The sequence below is a fragment of the Equus caballus genome, chromosome 16 (genome assembly GCF_041296265.1).
Source record: "Equus caballus isolate H_3958 breed thoroughbred chromosome 16, TB-T2T, whole genome shotgun sequence".
NCBI lineage: Eukaryota > Metazoa > Chordata > Mammalia > Perissodactyla > Equidae > Equus > Equus caballus.
Window position 1 is genome coordinate 93,902,411 of NC_091699.1, and position 15,556 is coordinate 93,917,966.

General features: G+C 40.8%; 1 protein-coding gene and 1 long non-coding RNA gene across 8 annotated transcripts in view; one reads left to right on the top strand and one right to left on the bottom strand.

Annotated features, from left to right (window-relative positions):
• Positions 1-5,602: 5,602 nt before the first annotated feature.
• LOC138918096 (uncharacterized) lies at positions 5,603-12,951 on the bottom strand. Its single transcript, XR_011427072.1, has 3 exons — positions 12,812-12,951; positions 10,655-10,805; positions 5,603-5,732 (listed from the first exon to the last, which is right to left on the bottom strand). It is a non-coding gene; the product is annotated as an uncharacterized lncRNA (long non-coding RNA).
• The window catches only part of RNF13 (ring finger protein 13), a 158,433-nt gene continuing 154,755 nt past the window's right edge, over positions 11,879-15,556 (top strand). Inside the window, exon 1 of one of the 7 annotated variants that reach the window (XM_023621096.2) lies at positions 11,879-12,551. The gene's annotated coding sequence lies outside the window, so the exon portion shown is untranslated. Of the gene's footprint in view, positions 12,552-12,626; positions 13,417-15,556 lie in introns of those variants that run through there. The other 6 variants (XM_023621098.2, XM_070238305.1, XM_070238307.1 and 3 more) reach the window with 6 other exon arrangements.

A 15,556-nucleotide genomic window follows, 5' to 3' on the forward strand; every position in this document is an offset into this window, starting at 1 on the left:
TGCCTATTCATCCTTTCCTCTCCCCTAACGCCTGGCAACCTTTGATGTTTTCCAGAATGTCATATAGTTGAAATCACGCAGTATGTATCCTTTTTAGATAAGCTTCTTTCACTTAGTAATATGCATGTAAGTTTCTTCCACATCTTTTCATAGCTTGATCGCTCATGTCTTTTTAGTGTGGAATGATATTCCATTGTCCGCATGGACCACAGTTTGCTTATCCGCTCACCTACTGAGGGACATCTTGGTTGCTTCCAAGTTTTGGCAATTATGAGTACAGCTGCTGTAAACATCTGCGTGCAGGTTTTCGCGTGGACATTAGTTTTCAAGTCATTTGCGTAACTACCGAGGAGTGTGATTGCTGGATGGTATGGTAAGAGTAGGCTTAGTTTTGTAAGAAACTGCCAAACTGTATTCTAAAGTGGCTGTACCATTTTGCATTCCCACGAGCAATGAACGAGAGTTCCTGTTCTCCGCATCCTCACCAGCATTTGGTGTTGTCAGCATCTGCATTATCTTTTAATTCTCTTAAAATGTTGAACCATGCGAATGCATTAATGAGTCAAAAAAATTAAATTAGAAATAAAATACAATAAAACGAAGAAAAAAAAGAAGCCCAACTCAGTGCCTTCAAGAAGCCTTCTTGATCTCCCCAGGAAAGCTGACCTCTCTCTATATTCTTCCACGGCATCACACATTCTTTAACTACAGAAGCTTTTGTACTGCATTCCATTTATTACGTCAGTGTCAGCCTTCCCTCTAGACTGTGAGCTTCTTGATGGACGACAGTGTCTCAGTCACCTTTGTATCTCCAGTGGCCTAGCCCAGTGCCTTGCAGAAACTGAATAGACAAGCTAGATTATTGTAGATTGATATAATTAAAATCTGCCTTGTGTTAAAAAACAAAATTTAATGGAGTAAATTTTAAAGATCTTATTTGCTTTATTCAATGATTCATGAATTGGGCGGCACCCCATCTAACATATAGAAAGGAGTTCTGAAGAACTGTACAAAATGAAAGACTTTTATAGGCAGAAAGGAGTGGGACAAAGGTTACACTAGCAAAGAGCAGATTGTTTGTGGCAAGGTCATCTTCCGTTAGGGGATGGCAGGGTCCATCAAGTAGATGGCCTCGCTAGTGCCGACCAGGCAATTCCAGATTGACTGTTTTAAGATTCTATTCCTGGGAGAGGCTGTAATTAAACTAGGTATTAAGTCTTGGTTTGGCGATGTGGGCCTTAGCACAAGTGACTCCATTTTGGACCTGTTGTCTCTTTTTTTAACACTTGTAACAACGAAATGATAAGCAGACTTGTAAACTTTCTTAGCAATCGGGGGACAGCTTGAAATGATAAAGATTAGACTTGAAAATTCTCTTAGTTGCAATGTAGGAACAGTATGGTTAGCATCTGGAGGCCCTTTTTAGTTTTTTTTATTTTTCTAAGAGTTTTAAATTAATTTAGTTAGCCTATTGGGTGCCTCCTACGTGCAATGGAATATGGTACATCTTTGGAAGATTTGGTGATGATGTGACTTTAATGGATTTGCTATGCATAGGGAAGATGATAGCTGTCCAAAACACCTGGACCAGGAACTGTATTATAGGATGAAGTGTGATAAGACAGCTGCCAACACAATAGATTGTACGCAAGTGAAGAGACGTTTGATCTTCATCTGAGATGAAGCTCTACTGATCATTAGTTACATTCATTCAGGACAGATACACCGGGCCCCCACTACGTGTCAGGGGCTGTTCTGTGCCGGATCATTGCAGTGAACAAAACATGGAGCTTTTGGTCTAGTGTGATGTGTGTGTGTATTTGGGGTGGAGGAAAGGTTAAGGATAGGCAAGGAATAGGGAGAAGGGACAAAGACAACAATTAATAAGCAATAAGTAAATAAGCTTTGTTTAAAGAGAATGGTCAGATAGTAGGGATAATCATGGAAAAAGTAAAGACAAAATAAATGTGGAGAAATAGGAAAGGAATTGCTTGCTAGGAATAATGGTAGGAAAGAACTAGGTTAAATGCATGGAAAACAAGTAAATAGGAAGATGACACACACCAAGGGAGAAAGAGAAAAATAATGTTACAAGATCCAGACCAGGGTAAAAAAGAAACAACGATGCCACAGTCAGTGACTAATATTTTAGTCCTCTGATCTCTCACATATTTCAAAGATGGAAATCAGTTACTTGATTCTTACTTCTGCACTTAAAGTCATGGCATTCTCTCTCTTATAGTCTAATCCTTTACTTCAGGTTCCTTTGAAAAACCCTGAAATAATTACACGTTTAAATTGACTTTACAATATTTTCTAATTTATGATATATTGATATGTCATACATGTGATATGACATATACAAAATAATAAGAAATAGAATTTTATGTCACATGGTACACAGTATTGTAAAGAAATGCTGAATGATTGGTGGTCCTTACAAGAATACAGTTGCGTGTCGCTTAACCACGGGGACACATTCTGAGAAATGTGTCATTACGCAATTTTGTTGTTGTGCGAATGTCATAGAGCGTATTTACACAAACCTAGATGGTATAGCCTACTACACACCTAGGCCATATGGTACTAATCTTATGGGACAACCGTCCTATACGTGGTCTTTCGTTGACAGAAACATTATGCAGCGCATGACTGTAGTATTCACCTTAGGAGTATCTGCTTTGGTATGAAAAATTCTCAGAGCTGATGTGTTGAGAAAGAATTGATAGCATCTGTTTTTAATATACAGTTATGCTTTTATTATTGTAACTTTAAAATTTGTCATTGAGTTCTGTTCTTTCCATCTAAGAAGGCACAGACGTGTCTTTGGATCACCTGATGACCCTCTCCATGTGTGGATTCTGACTGTGTTTTCTCAAGTGGGGCCTAAGATTTTCAGTCTAACAAACTCCCTGGACCATATTCTAAATAGCAAGGAACTCGAAGCTATCCGGAAATTTAAAAAAATTAATTGTAAACAGAAAGAGATTTTCACCCGGCTGACTCCCGATTTAATACAAAGAAAACCAGAAGAAAATTATTGTTTAAAATTCCACTGTAAATAGTCTTACCAACCGTGATTTCAATTCAGCTTTACTTAGTTTCTTGAGAATGATAAAAGTAAGGTATAAGCAAAACAATCTATTGAGATATGACTGATCTCAATCAGCATATTAATTTGTAGATTAATGAAAGTAAAGTGAGCTATCCTCAGTTTAAAATTCATGTTTTTAAAAGTCACACTTATTAAACAATAATTTTTTAGCAAATAAAAAGATGCAAGCTTATTTTGACTACAAAACTTTCTTCACATTTCTCAACCTCCCAAAAGTTTAAGAACTAGTAGTCTGTATTTTGAAAATGAGTTAGGTATGATAATTTACTGTTTTGACACCCACTTCTGAGTAGCTCTTGCTGTCTGGAAAAGCCTTCCATAGGAATCACTTGTCTCTTCTGCCAGGTTGGACCTTATGTTGCAATACGCCAGGTTTTTGAGAATAAAAACAAGTTCGAAAAAAGGAAGTAGAACTCTTAATTCTCAATATTCTTCCTGTCCTCATATTATTCCTGATTCCTCTAAGGTAGAGTTTTAATTTTGGTTTTTTAAAAGTAATTTGTTATTATTATTATTTTAACTGGAAGACAATCATGCAGGTTTAGGCAATCCTAAAACATCTAGATATATTGAATTAAATATAATACATCTTTGTAAGTGCACACAGGGCTTGCAAGAAAGTGAGGGATATCCTCCTGGGTCAACCAAAAAGGGAACTGAAAATCAGATGTTATAGTTTCTCGAATTTGCTACTTAGTAAAGAAAAACATGAAAAGAATCAATAGATTAAAGAAGATGGACTCACCTGTAAAAGGGATGGATGATGCTTTGGAAGTTTGGCAGCGATTTAGAAGCAGCATCAGTATCACCTGGGTACTTGCTGGAACTATATAGTGTCTCATACTCCACCCCGGACCTGCTGAACCAGAATCTGCATTTTAACAGACTCCCAGGGGTTCCTATGTATAATAAAGTCTGAGAAGCACTAGTCTACAGGATGTAACAGTTGAGGGATATCAGGAAGACTTCTCTTAACCCCTAAGTTTTTCCATCTATTCATTTCGGTATCTAAAATTTCATTTTCTTTTAAGGTATTGTGGTTTTGGAAGATACCCTATAAAGTATAGACATTTAACAAGGCTAAGACTCTTGTATTCATTTATTAACGGTTTTCTAAACGACAGTTAGCTGAAAGCAGAGCTTTGGAGATCTAAGACAGGTAAATCTCAGGTATTGGAGAGTGCAGGATAGGCCCGGATAAGAGGTACTGTTCAGACGGGACAGCCATGCAGAGTTAGAACGTGATGAAATCTAGGGAGAAAAGGTTGCATTACTTGCCCCAGATAACACAGGAGTCATTTGGTTTCAACTTGGAGCCCTCTCTTTCATATTATACTGGCCACTCATTGTTTAGCATTTCGGTTCAGAGTTCAGGCTCTGATGTGGATGGACTTGCATTCAAATCCCAGTTCCAGAGCTCCAGAGGTCTGCTCCTGTTCTCACTAGCTCATGAGTTTGGATGAGTTATTTAATGTCATTGAACCATGGTTTTCTGATCTGTAAAAATAAACACAACAGTAGGACCTAAGGTTGTCGTGAGGATTAATAAAATAATGTATAAAAGAGCTTAGTACAGTGTTATGGCTGCTGCCACTGTTGTTATTGTTATTAGTGAGGGGAGCAGAGGGAACAAGGAAAAGTCTGGGAATATTTTGAGACCACTGGTGTCTTGGGGATAGAGTTAAAGATGGGAAATAACAATGTTGAAAGGAAAGACTGGAAAGGTTTGAGACTAAACTTTGCCTAATTAAAAATTTTACTTAGCAGTGAACATGAAGAGGCCAAGGAATAAAAAGTGAAGTCATTATGAAGTAGCCAAGGGGTAAGACAGAGAAGGAAGATTGGAAGTGAAAATAGGAAAGGCTAAACATAGCAATAAACTCTAGCAATTCTCATACAATGTATGTCTTTTTTAATTATTTGCTTATTATTACTAACATACCTAGTGTCTTTAATTTGATCATCTGAGCACGTGGCAAGTGTAATTAAATAGTTCCCCCACGTCTTTATTTTTGGAAATGAAAAAATTAGGGGCAGGTGCATTTCACTGAATCGCCAAGATTGATAAGACAACTATAACCAGGATGAAAGCTAGGAGAATTTCCAGGCTATAGAGCTTATCACCAGATGCAAAGCCTCTTTCAAGGAAGTGAAATTGCGTAGTTGATAGCTGGAAAAAACTCATGCTTGATACAGGAAATACGCGGTGAACAGAAAAGAAGTCTACAATTAGGAAAACAAGCAGTATTGGGGAAATAGCAGTTATAAATGGTTTATTGTCAACTTAACTGAAACAGAACAAACAGGAGGCTAAGTATCGTTGTGTTAGTTGGAATGTTTTATATCAGTACAGAACTTTTAAATTAAATTCTAACTTTAATTGCTGCCCCATTTAGAAAAATCAAACACATCATGCTTGTCTCTTCTGCTTGCACGTGCTATTGTCTTGTCTCCTTTAATTGTGTCTAAATTGTGGCGAAAACTTACATTTTCATCAAATCCCCACAAATTAGGACAGTGACATCTCAGATCTTCTGTGTTCTCGTCTTTTCTCTTCAGCGCTTCCCATTCTATGGACTTTACTTCTCTGTCCGAAAAACCTATTTGATCTTGCAATCTACAAGGGAGTGGTGGGGAGAGGAGAACTTATCAAATATGAGGTGTCGATGGCCGACAATTAAATCTCTAACATCTGCCCTTCTTTTAGAATCCAAAGAAAATTATTAATGTAGGAATTCAAGCTACCATTCATTGTAAGGGTTCCATGTGAAAAAAATTCGGGACAGGAGCCAAGGAACTCTCAAAACATAACATGAAGGTGGCCATCCGCTCGACTTCCACTAAAGACTAGCTCTGAATATAGTTTACTTAGTTTAGTAGTTTTTATTCAATTCTGCAAAGGAGGCTGCTTGTAAATGATCTCATATGTTCCTGTATATTTAATGCCACTTTTACAATGAAGATCCCTAAATTTATCTCTCTTATTGTAACCACTCCTCTTCACATCCAGATGCCTGCTGGACATCTCCATCTGGATATCTCAGTCTTAACGTGTACAAAAGTGAATTTATGCTTTTTCATCTGCAAATTTTTCTCTTCCATCATCACCCAGTTTTTTGTTTTGTTTTGTTTTTTAAGGCTGGCACCTGAGCTAACATTTGTTGCCAATCTTTTTTTTTTTCCTTCTCCCCAGAGCCCCCCAGTACCTAGTTGTATATTCTAGTTGTAGGTCCTTCTGATTCTGCTGTGTGGGACGCTGCCTCAGTGTGGCTTGATAAGTGGTGCTAGGTCTGCACCCAGGATCCCAACCAGGAAACCCTGGGCTGCCAAAGCTGAGTGCATGAACGTAAGCACTTGGCCCCAGGCCGGCCCCCATCACCCAGTTTTCTCTGTCATAAATGGTCCCACCAGTCACCCAGCTGCTCAAACCAGAAACCTGGGAGTCATCATTAATTCTTCCTTTTTCTCTCATCCTCTACAGCCATCAGCAAATCCTCATAATTTTAACTCCAAAATATTTCTTTTTTCTGACCATTTCTTTCTATCTCTACTGCCATCACTTTGGTCCAGGCCATTATTTTCTTCTTGGACTGTTACAACAATCTCCTGACTGGTTTCCTTGTTTTCACTCATGTCTTTCTTCAATCTATTTCCTACATAGTACTCCCTTAGAATCTTAAGACGCAAGTCAGATCACGCCACTCCTCTGCTTGAAATTCCTAATTGCCCTTAGGATAGAACCCAGACTTTTACTATGGTCTACAAACTCCTATGTCAGTGATTCTCAGGCTTAGGCATGTTTAAGAATCACTTGGAGAACTAGTTAAAACACAGATTACTAGGCCTGACTCCCAGGAATTTGATTCTCAGCCTGAGCCTGAGAATATGAATTTCTAACAAGCTCCGAGAGAAAGCTGATTTGGGCAGTCAAGGGCCACACTTGAATAGTGATGCCCAACCCCAATCTCATTTCTTTCCACTCTTCTTCTCCCTACATTCGAGCCCCACTGGCTTCCTTATCCTCAAATATGCTAGGCTTGTTCCAGCCCCAGGACCTTTGGACATGCTGTTCAATTCTTTCTCAGCATTTATTCTATTCTTTTGATAGCATCATGCCTATTTCCTTACCTCTCTCCTTTGATGTATGATCTCATGGGGCAGTTAATTAAGGCACCCTGATCAGGAGATGGGCATGTGTCACAAGGTGAGCCAGTGGCAGGCTTCCTCCCCCGAGTATGAACTGTGAACATAGTGATGGAAATGGCTGGAGTGGTACTGCCGTGACGAAAATGTTGATTCCGTGGGACAATTAAGGCTGTACTTCAGGCATCCTTTGAATCCTGTGAGTATCTCCATATCCTTCACGTAAATTGCCTTTTTAAACTTGAATTTACCAGGGTTGGCGCCTGTGGCTCACAACCTAAGAACCCTCATTGTTTAAGTCTCACCCTATGTCAACTTCTCAGAGAGGTTTCTCGGACAGTCTTGTGCAATATGGGTCCCTCCTTTAATTCTCAAATGCTTTTCCTGCATATATTAAGATGATCTTTTAGCTTTTCACTTTTACTGTTTTAATGTGGTGAATCATAGGAATACATTTTATAACGTTATCTTACATTTCAGGAATAAATACTATTTGGCCATAGTTTTTTTTTTTTTTAAATCTTTGCTGGTTTTAGTTTACCAATGTTTTAATTGGGATTTTTGCATATGCATTCAAAGTGAGATTGGCCTATAAGTTTTCCTACTTGTACGGTCTTTGCTCAGTTTTGGTATCAAGGTTCTACTGCCCTCATGGAATTAGTTGAATAGTTTTCCCTTTGAATTCTATGAAACTGTTTGTGAAAATTTTATCATGTATTCCTTGAGGGTATGGTGACCTCATTTTTAAAACTTTCTAGAGCTGCCTTTTTTGAGGGCAGGGTTGCCGATTTTTGTGTGCTGTTTAAATTTCCTTAGCCTGCTCAGGTTTCCTTCATCTCCTCAGGTGTTTTGGTAAGTTCAAACTTTTTTCTAGGAAACCATCCATTTGATATTTTTTCATATTTATTATCTAAAGTTGTTCATAGTGTTCCCTTAGAATTTTAAAAAATATCTACTCTATCTATAGTTGAAACCTAATGTTGTATTCTCATCATATAACCTGGGTTATATGCCTTTATGTCTTTGATATCTGTGTGATAACATCATATGCTGCCATGTGGGAAGGATTATTTCATGTGTGCTTAAAAAGGACATTTGCAAGTTTCTCTGTGTGTGCTGTGTTGTCTAAATATTTTATATTCTTACTAATGTTTTGTTTGCTTACTTAACCAGTTACTTAAAATGGTTTATAAAATTCTACTCTGATTGTAGATTTGCCAACTTTTCCTTGTAAGCTGGTCAATTCTTGCTTTAAATATTTTGAGTCTACGTTTCTAGGTGCGTGGTGGTTCAACGCAATTATAACTACTTTGCAAATTTTTCCTTTTATCATTATTTAATAATTCTACTTATCCTAATAACAATGCTTTTGACTTTAGGTCTGTTTTTTACCCTTTGATAGTAATACAGGTATACCAGCTTTCTTTCGGTTGCTATTTGCTTTGCATATCTCTCCCCCTCCTTTTACTATCAACCTGTTGGTGTCCTTTAAGTTTTAGTGTTATGTCTTGTTTAAAAGAATATAGCTGACAATCTTTTAGCTGGTAAATTAACCCCATTTACCTCTTTTAGAGATTATTGATAGATTCCTTCTATCTCATGTTGTATTTGCCATTTACAATACTCTTTATTTGCTCCTTTCCCCCGCTCCTTCCCTGATTTCTTTTGAGTAATTACATTTTCTTTATTCCCTTTTTTATATCTACTGGTTTAAAAATTGTGCTCAGTTTCCTTGCTCTCCATACTTTCTTGCGTCTCACCCCTTCTTTTTCTTTTTCTTCCCCCCCAAGCCCCTCCCAGTAAATAGCTGTATATTCTAGTTGTGAGTGCCTCTGGCTGTGCTACGTGGGACCGCCTCAGCATGGCCTGACAAGAGTGCCCAGGACCCGAACCAGCGAAACCCCGGGCCACGGAGTGGATCGTGTGAACCTAACCGCTTGGGCATGGGGTGGGCCGCTCGGCCCATCTTTCTGGGTTCAATTTTCACTTATTGAAGACATCTTTAGAAGTCCTTTCAATAAAAGTCTCTTAGGAGTAAATGCTGTTTTTCCTCTGAAAATATCTTTATTTTACTCTCACTGTTAAATGATAGCTTAACATGGCATACAATTCTAGGTTGACAATTGTAATTATTATTTTATATTAACATTTGAACATATTTCATTGAGTTGTGTTTTCTTTTGTTGCTATTGAGAAGCTAGCTGCCATTCCTTGGTAAGTAATTTATTGTTCTTTCTGTTTAAGAACTTTGGTTCTTCTTTGATCTTCTTTAAATTTCACTACAGTGTACCTAAAGGTGAATTTCTTTTGTGTTTCTTTAGGGTATATTCCATGGACTGGAATTGCTGTGTTATAGAACATGGTTTTTTTTCAGCCTTCCCAGATAATGCGAAGTTGTTTCCCAAAGTGACTGAATTGATTCACACTCCTGAGTTCTTACGTCTTTATACTACATTATGTCATATGAATTTTTGCATGCTTATTTTGCAATACCTTTGTTAGCAAACAGAGGAAGACTGCCTTTCAATGCCCCAAATAAGAAAGGAAAAGTTGAAATTGTGTGTCAGTCATCTTAGACACAAAAGAAGGAAGCAACTCAGCTCAAGGGAAACAATGACCAGGTCATTTTTTTAGGCTTTTAACCTTAAACGACCTTTTTTCCTTGAAAATAAATAAACTTTGTTGAAAAACCCTTCTGTTACCTGACTTTTTGTGTTCTGAACTTTTAATTTACTATCTTATAAAATGAATTTATTCATTTGTTTGGAACTTCATAAAGAAATGGGAGTCTTTTCCAGTATTTAGCTAAAAATTTCCTAAAACAGTTTTTAGAAATTCTGTTTGGTACTTTTCCCAATGTGCCTTCTCCCTACATGTACGGATTCCTATGGATTCTATTCGTTCTCTTATCACAGTAATAACTTTATTTTCTTCTTCTCAAAATGAAAATAGCTTTTTATGTGATTCTAAAATTATCTTTGTTTTCTGATTCTAAATATAATAATTCCTCTATTCATTTTAATGTCTCTAGTTGATCTAATTGCTTAAAGAGACTGCCTGCTTTCTTTTTATTACCTAGGAAGAACTACTTCTAAGCCATTTTAGACAATTAAGTAATTGGGCATCTTGTCTTTTTAGTTGTTGGTGCTGTCTTACAATATTTTGGAGGCAGGAAATTCTACAATGTTACATGGTTTCTGTTTTGTACTTTCAGGAGGATTTTTTAAAACAGTCTCAAACACAAAGTCCTAAAAGCTCATTTTCTCTTATTTGTTTTTATAAAGAGATAATTAGTGGCTATTAGTATCATATGCTATATGAAACCTTCATGTTCTTGAAAACCATAATTAAGATAGCTATCAACCTTACTGTCTAATCTACTTTTCAAAAAATTACATTTTTCCAATCTATTTTCTTCCAATTTGCCTTCATTCAACACCAAGGGGAGAAGAAATGGGTCTCCAGGGTGTAGCACAGTTCCTCTGCCTGGATGCAGCACAGAGTGCCTTCCCTTGTTCGTAGCTGGAAGAACGATACCCATCGTGACCTAAAGAGCAAAATAAAGTCAGATTAAATGTCCTGTACTTAATGTGTCTTTATTTAAGGAATAAACAAAACTCTTCTTTGTTCTTTTTTTTAACCTGTAAAATGTGGACATTATTTTTTACTTTTTTCGATGTCATGCTAGAAAACTGATTTAATATAAAATCAATTTGAGATAATTTAATGAAGAAATGCTTATAGAGATATTCTAACTATGTTTACACTAATTACACTAGCTTTCATAGTAATATTCCCAACTCTGACTTTTACTTACGACTTTCTTAAAGGAGGACTATGTATTAAGTATTGAATGTCTTCATAGCCGATGAAAATTGCAGAATATATAGAACATACATTCATAGGATACACAACCAAAGGAAAGTACCTTTGGTGGGCTTTATGTTATTTTATTGTAATTGATCCTTAAACTTCCGTATTTAACGTTTCTTTGAGTAATATTCACAAGGTTCAAAATTCAAAAGGCACAAAAAGATACACAATAGGAAGAGTCTTCCTCCCATTCCTGTGTCCCAGCTACTCAGGTCTCCTCTGAGCAATCAAGGTTACAAGTTACTGGCAATGATATTCCACAGGTGTTCTACGTGGTAGCCCCCTCTAGCCCCTCCTTTGTTTAAAAGATGAGCGGGAAGGATGTGAAGCCGGTAAAGGCCTTTTCAAGGCGCCTTATTTTGAGGCAAAAGCAGGACCAGAATATAGGTCTCCTGGCATTCTAATTCAGGACTCTGCAATCTTTGCACTAAGCCACATTGCCTCTTTAAAGTGGCTAGTTGGTAACTGGTTAATCCGCGTGGACGGTCCAATCTGGGTAATTTAAGTTTCAAAGTGGCTTGGTTTAAGATTGCAACACCCGGACGGGGAAGGTTTATCGGAATGGCGGTAGGGGACGACATTTTACGGTTCATCAAAAGGAGGCAAGGTTTTAAAGTGTTGACCTAGCCCTTCATCACATGGTCTGCCTTTTGCTGAGCCCGGGACAGCCGTGTCAGGCCCAGAGCGCTGACGTCAGCTCGGCTCCGAGCCAGCTCGCAGGCTGGTCGCGCCCGGACCCCAAGGGGTGGCCTCGGTCCCGTCCATCCCGATCTCAGCCTGGACACCGTGCAGAGGGCATGAGGCCTCGTCCTCGCCTCTCTAGCGGGTCGGGGGAGCGTGGCGCAGGAGAGGCGCGGAGTCAGCCCGACCAAGGGCAGCCCGCCAGCTGGGTCGGGCAGCTCCGGCCCCACAGCCAGAGCGGACCAGGCGGCCGGCCCCGCCGCTCGGTCCGTCCCGTCCCCTCCGGAGCGCAGGGGCTCCGCTGCAGGCGCGCAAGCGCCCACAGCCAACCCCCTCGGCTAGCCCGCGCCCTCCCCGCCAGAGCAGGGCCTCCGCCCGCGCACCAGAGGCCACCCCGCCCTGCCCCGCCGGCCCTGCCCGGGCAGCCTGGTCACGCGGCCGAGAGCGCGACTCCGCGCCCCGGGCTCCTCGCGGCGCGGGGCCGGGGCGCAGCCAGGGCGGCGTGAGAGTGGGAAGGGGCCGTGGCGGGCGGCTCTGTGGCCCAATGGCTCCCCTCGGCCTCCGCGCGCGGGCCAATGAGGCGCGCGGGGCGGGACTTCCGCCCGGCCGCAGTGTTGTCGTCCGCGCTCCGCTCGGGCTGTGGGGTCGGTGCGGAGCTTCAGTCATGAAGTCGGGGTAGGGACGCTCCCGCAGCGACGCGGCCGCCCAGCCTGTTTGTGCGGCGGGGCCAGGCTTCCAGGTAAGAGCCGCTCCGGCCTGGCCGCGCACGGGCCGGGCTGTCCCAGGGGGCCCGGCCCGCAGAACACACCCCCTCGCGCGCCGGGGCTCCGGGCGGCCCGCGGCTGGGGGCCCGGCCGCTCCTCCCCGGGCGGGGCGCCGAGCCAGGGAGGCTGTCTGCAAAAGGAAAGTAAAAGCCCTGCCCGCGGAGGGCCGCGTCCGCCGCGTCCCATCCCGCGAGCTGCTGTGTTGCTCGGTTGTCGGTTATCCGTTTGTTCTCACCTTCCCCTCCTGAGATGTCCGGAAGGCTCCTCCGGGTCCAGCGCTTGTCGCAAAGTCGCGGGCGAAATCGCTTGACTGCAAGTTGCTGGGATTCTTGAGTCTTTGAAAAAAAGAGGGCAGTCACCTCCGTTCCTTCTAACCCCCCCTCCCCCCCGGAGGCTCCGACGGGAAAGTGGGACGTGACTCCGCGAGGGCCGGATTCCGCGTCCCTGCCCTCTTAGAAGTCAGCAGCCCTGCCTGGACGCTTTTAGGGTTGACCCGCCCTGAAGAAACTCTGTCCCAGACAGGGAGTGGGCAGACCCCGGGGCCACGCGGGCCTCGAGGCTCTCATGCAACTTTGGTGGCAACCACTGAGTGTTCTCTGCCAGCTTTCGGTAATTTCCTCTATTTTGTCCTAATCTGGCAAAAGCAAATTTCCAGAACTGTCGCTTCATCCTCATTTTTCAGCACCGTGGGCAGCTGCTCAGGTCCCCTGTTGTTGCCCCCAAAGCTGCCTGCCTGTTAACTGTGGTGGGTGGTGCAGCGGGAACAGTGAAAACGGACGCGTTCCTGTCCACAATGATCTGTTGTTCTCCAAGGAGAACGTCTGCAGTTTTTGATACAATGTAAGTAAGTAAGATGGGTGTGCCTCCGAAGAGTTCTGGTGGGGGAACAGATCAAGATTTGAGGGAGGGCTGTCAGCGGTTTAATCTATTTAAGGACAATTTTTAATGGGTCCGGGAGATGAGCTCCACTTCTGAGTAACGAAACTGGACTGCGGTCGCAGTTGAAAGGAAGTAGAGGCAGGAGGTAGGCAGCGTTAATGCAGTGCTGTAGTGGAGGGCCCGTGGCCACTTAGTAATGGTTTTTGCAGTCAGTTTAGTGCATTGACATTAGCGTTAGAAAGAAAGGAACAAAGAGAAAAAAAATACGCGAGGACATCCTATGGAGTAAGAGTAAATATTTCATGAAGCTTTTGTTTCAGTTTTTTTTTTTGTTTTTTAATGTGTGTGTGTGAAGAGGAAGATGTAAATGCGTACTGTATTATTGTAGCTTATGGCAAAACACTGGATGCCGAATTTGGGAGTCTGCCTGGGCTCAGCCCTCTGCTCTGCCACTTACTAATTCTGTGACATCTGTAAATAAGGGGAGAATTGTGAGACTTAATTAAATTAGTTAAGCCTCAAAGGTTTTTTGTTTGTTTTTTTTTTTGAAAAGGTTGGAGAGAAGCCCAGTTATTTCTCTCTGTGTTAGGAATGACAATTGTTTTATTAATATATTTTTTACCTCTTCTTTCACTTGAAGCCAGCCAGCTTGATGTCTCCATGTGTAATAGTAAAACGTGGGCAGAATTTTGGTTTGCAAGGTTTAGTACTGGAGGATTTGGAGGAAGTTCTCATCTATCCTTGTCTAAAGCTCATTTCTCTTAAGCATTTTGGAGGGTCCTAAACTGTTACTAGCATTCAACTCCCTTCCTTTAATGTTTTTCTACATCCCGAGTAACATGGATTTATCAGAAGTTTTTCAGGCACTATTTTTAGCAAAGTAAGAGCAAGACTAAGGTATGATATGTTTATGTCATCGAGTTAAGTTGGATAGGAAGACATTTTACATTTTGTACGTCTTACCATGAAGCTGTAGGAAATGAAATGGCTTGATAAAATATCATGGTATGCTCACTTCATGTTGTTATGACCTAAAAACGGTGGATGTTTAAATAAAAAGTACGATTTTGGACATTTTAAAATCTGGGAATTAATAATGTTTAGCAGAAGACAAAATGAGTTTGAATCAAAATAGTGTTTTGCACCATTTGACATATTACTACCATATGGTGTTGCACATGGTGGTTTCACATGACATGAAAAAGGGAGGAAAGTTAGTGAGCATTTTAGTTTTCTCAAAAGAGGAAACAGGATTAATAGACAAGTGAATTTCTGTTAATAAAAGATGGTGGTTAGTCATTGTTTAAAAATTCGTGTATTTATTGAGCACATATCAAAAATATAGTACTAAACTTTCACAAAGCTTTTGCTTTGCGCAGAAGTTGATCTGGAAACAATGAGAATATATAATTGGTATTGTCAGAGTTTACCTATCATAGCATATATATAACAACAGTAATAATAGCTAGCGTTGATTGTTTACGGTGAGCCCAGTCCAATTCTAAGCATTTTATATTATCTCATGTAATTCTTGCTGTTACCCGTGCGGTAGGTAGTACAATGGGTGGGGAGACAAAGGCATCACAAGTACGCAGTTTTCTGAGTTCACACAGGTTGTTAGTGGAGTCACTGGAATTTGAAGCTAGGCATCCTGGCTGTAAAGGCTGTCCGTCTTGTCGTCACGTTTTGTTAAAAAATACAGAATGCTATTGGGTTATTTTGGATTCTTTACTTGCTGGTTTGGATGACCTTGGGTGAGCTCTTTTAGCCTTCAGTGTCCTCAACTCCTTCCTCAAAAGTCTAGAATTAAACCATTATGTTTTTGTGGAGATTAGGATAATTTGTAAAGCACTAGATAGAATGTGTGTTCAATAAATGATATGTCTCAGCCTTTTTCCTTTCATTGAGGATGTGGCCATTTGAAAGATTGTTAGCAGTTGGAGGAGGATGGGAGAAGAAAGATAGTTCCACATAAGGATGCTGTCCAGGTGAAGGTACGGAGTTAGGAAAGCAGAGAATATTTGCCAAGGTTGTATGTTTAAGAACAGGCTGGTAAGGATAGATGGATACAGATTATGGAGATCCTTAAATACCAGTCTGA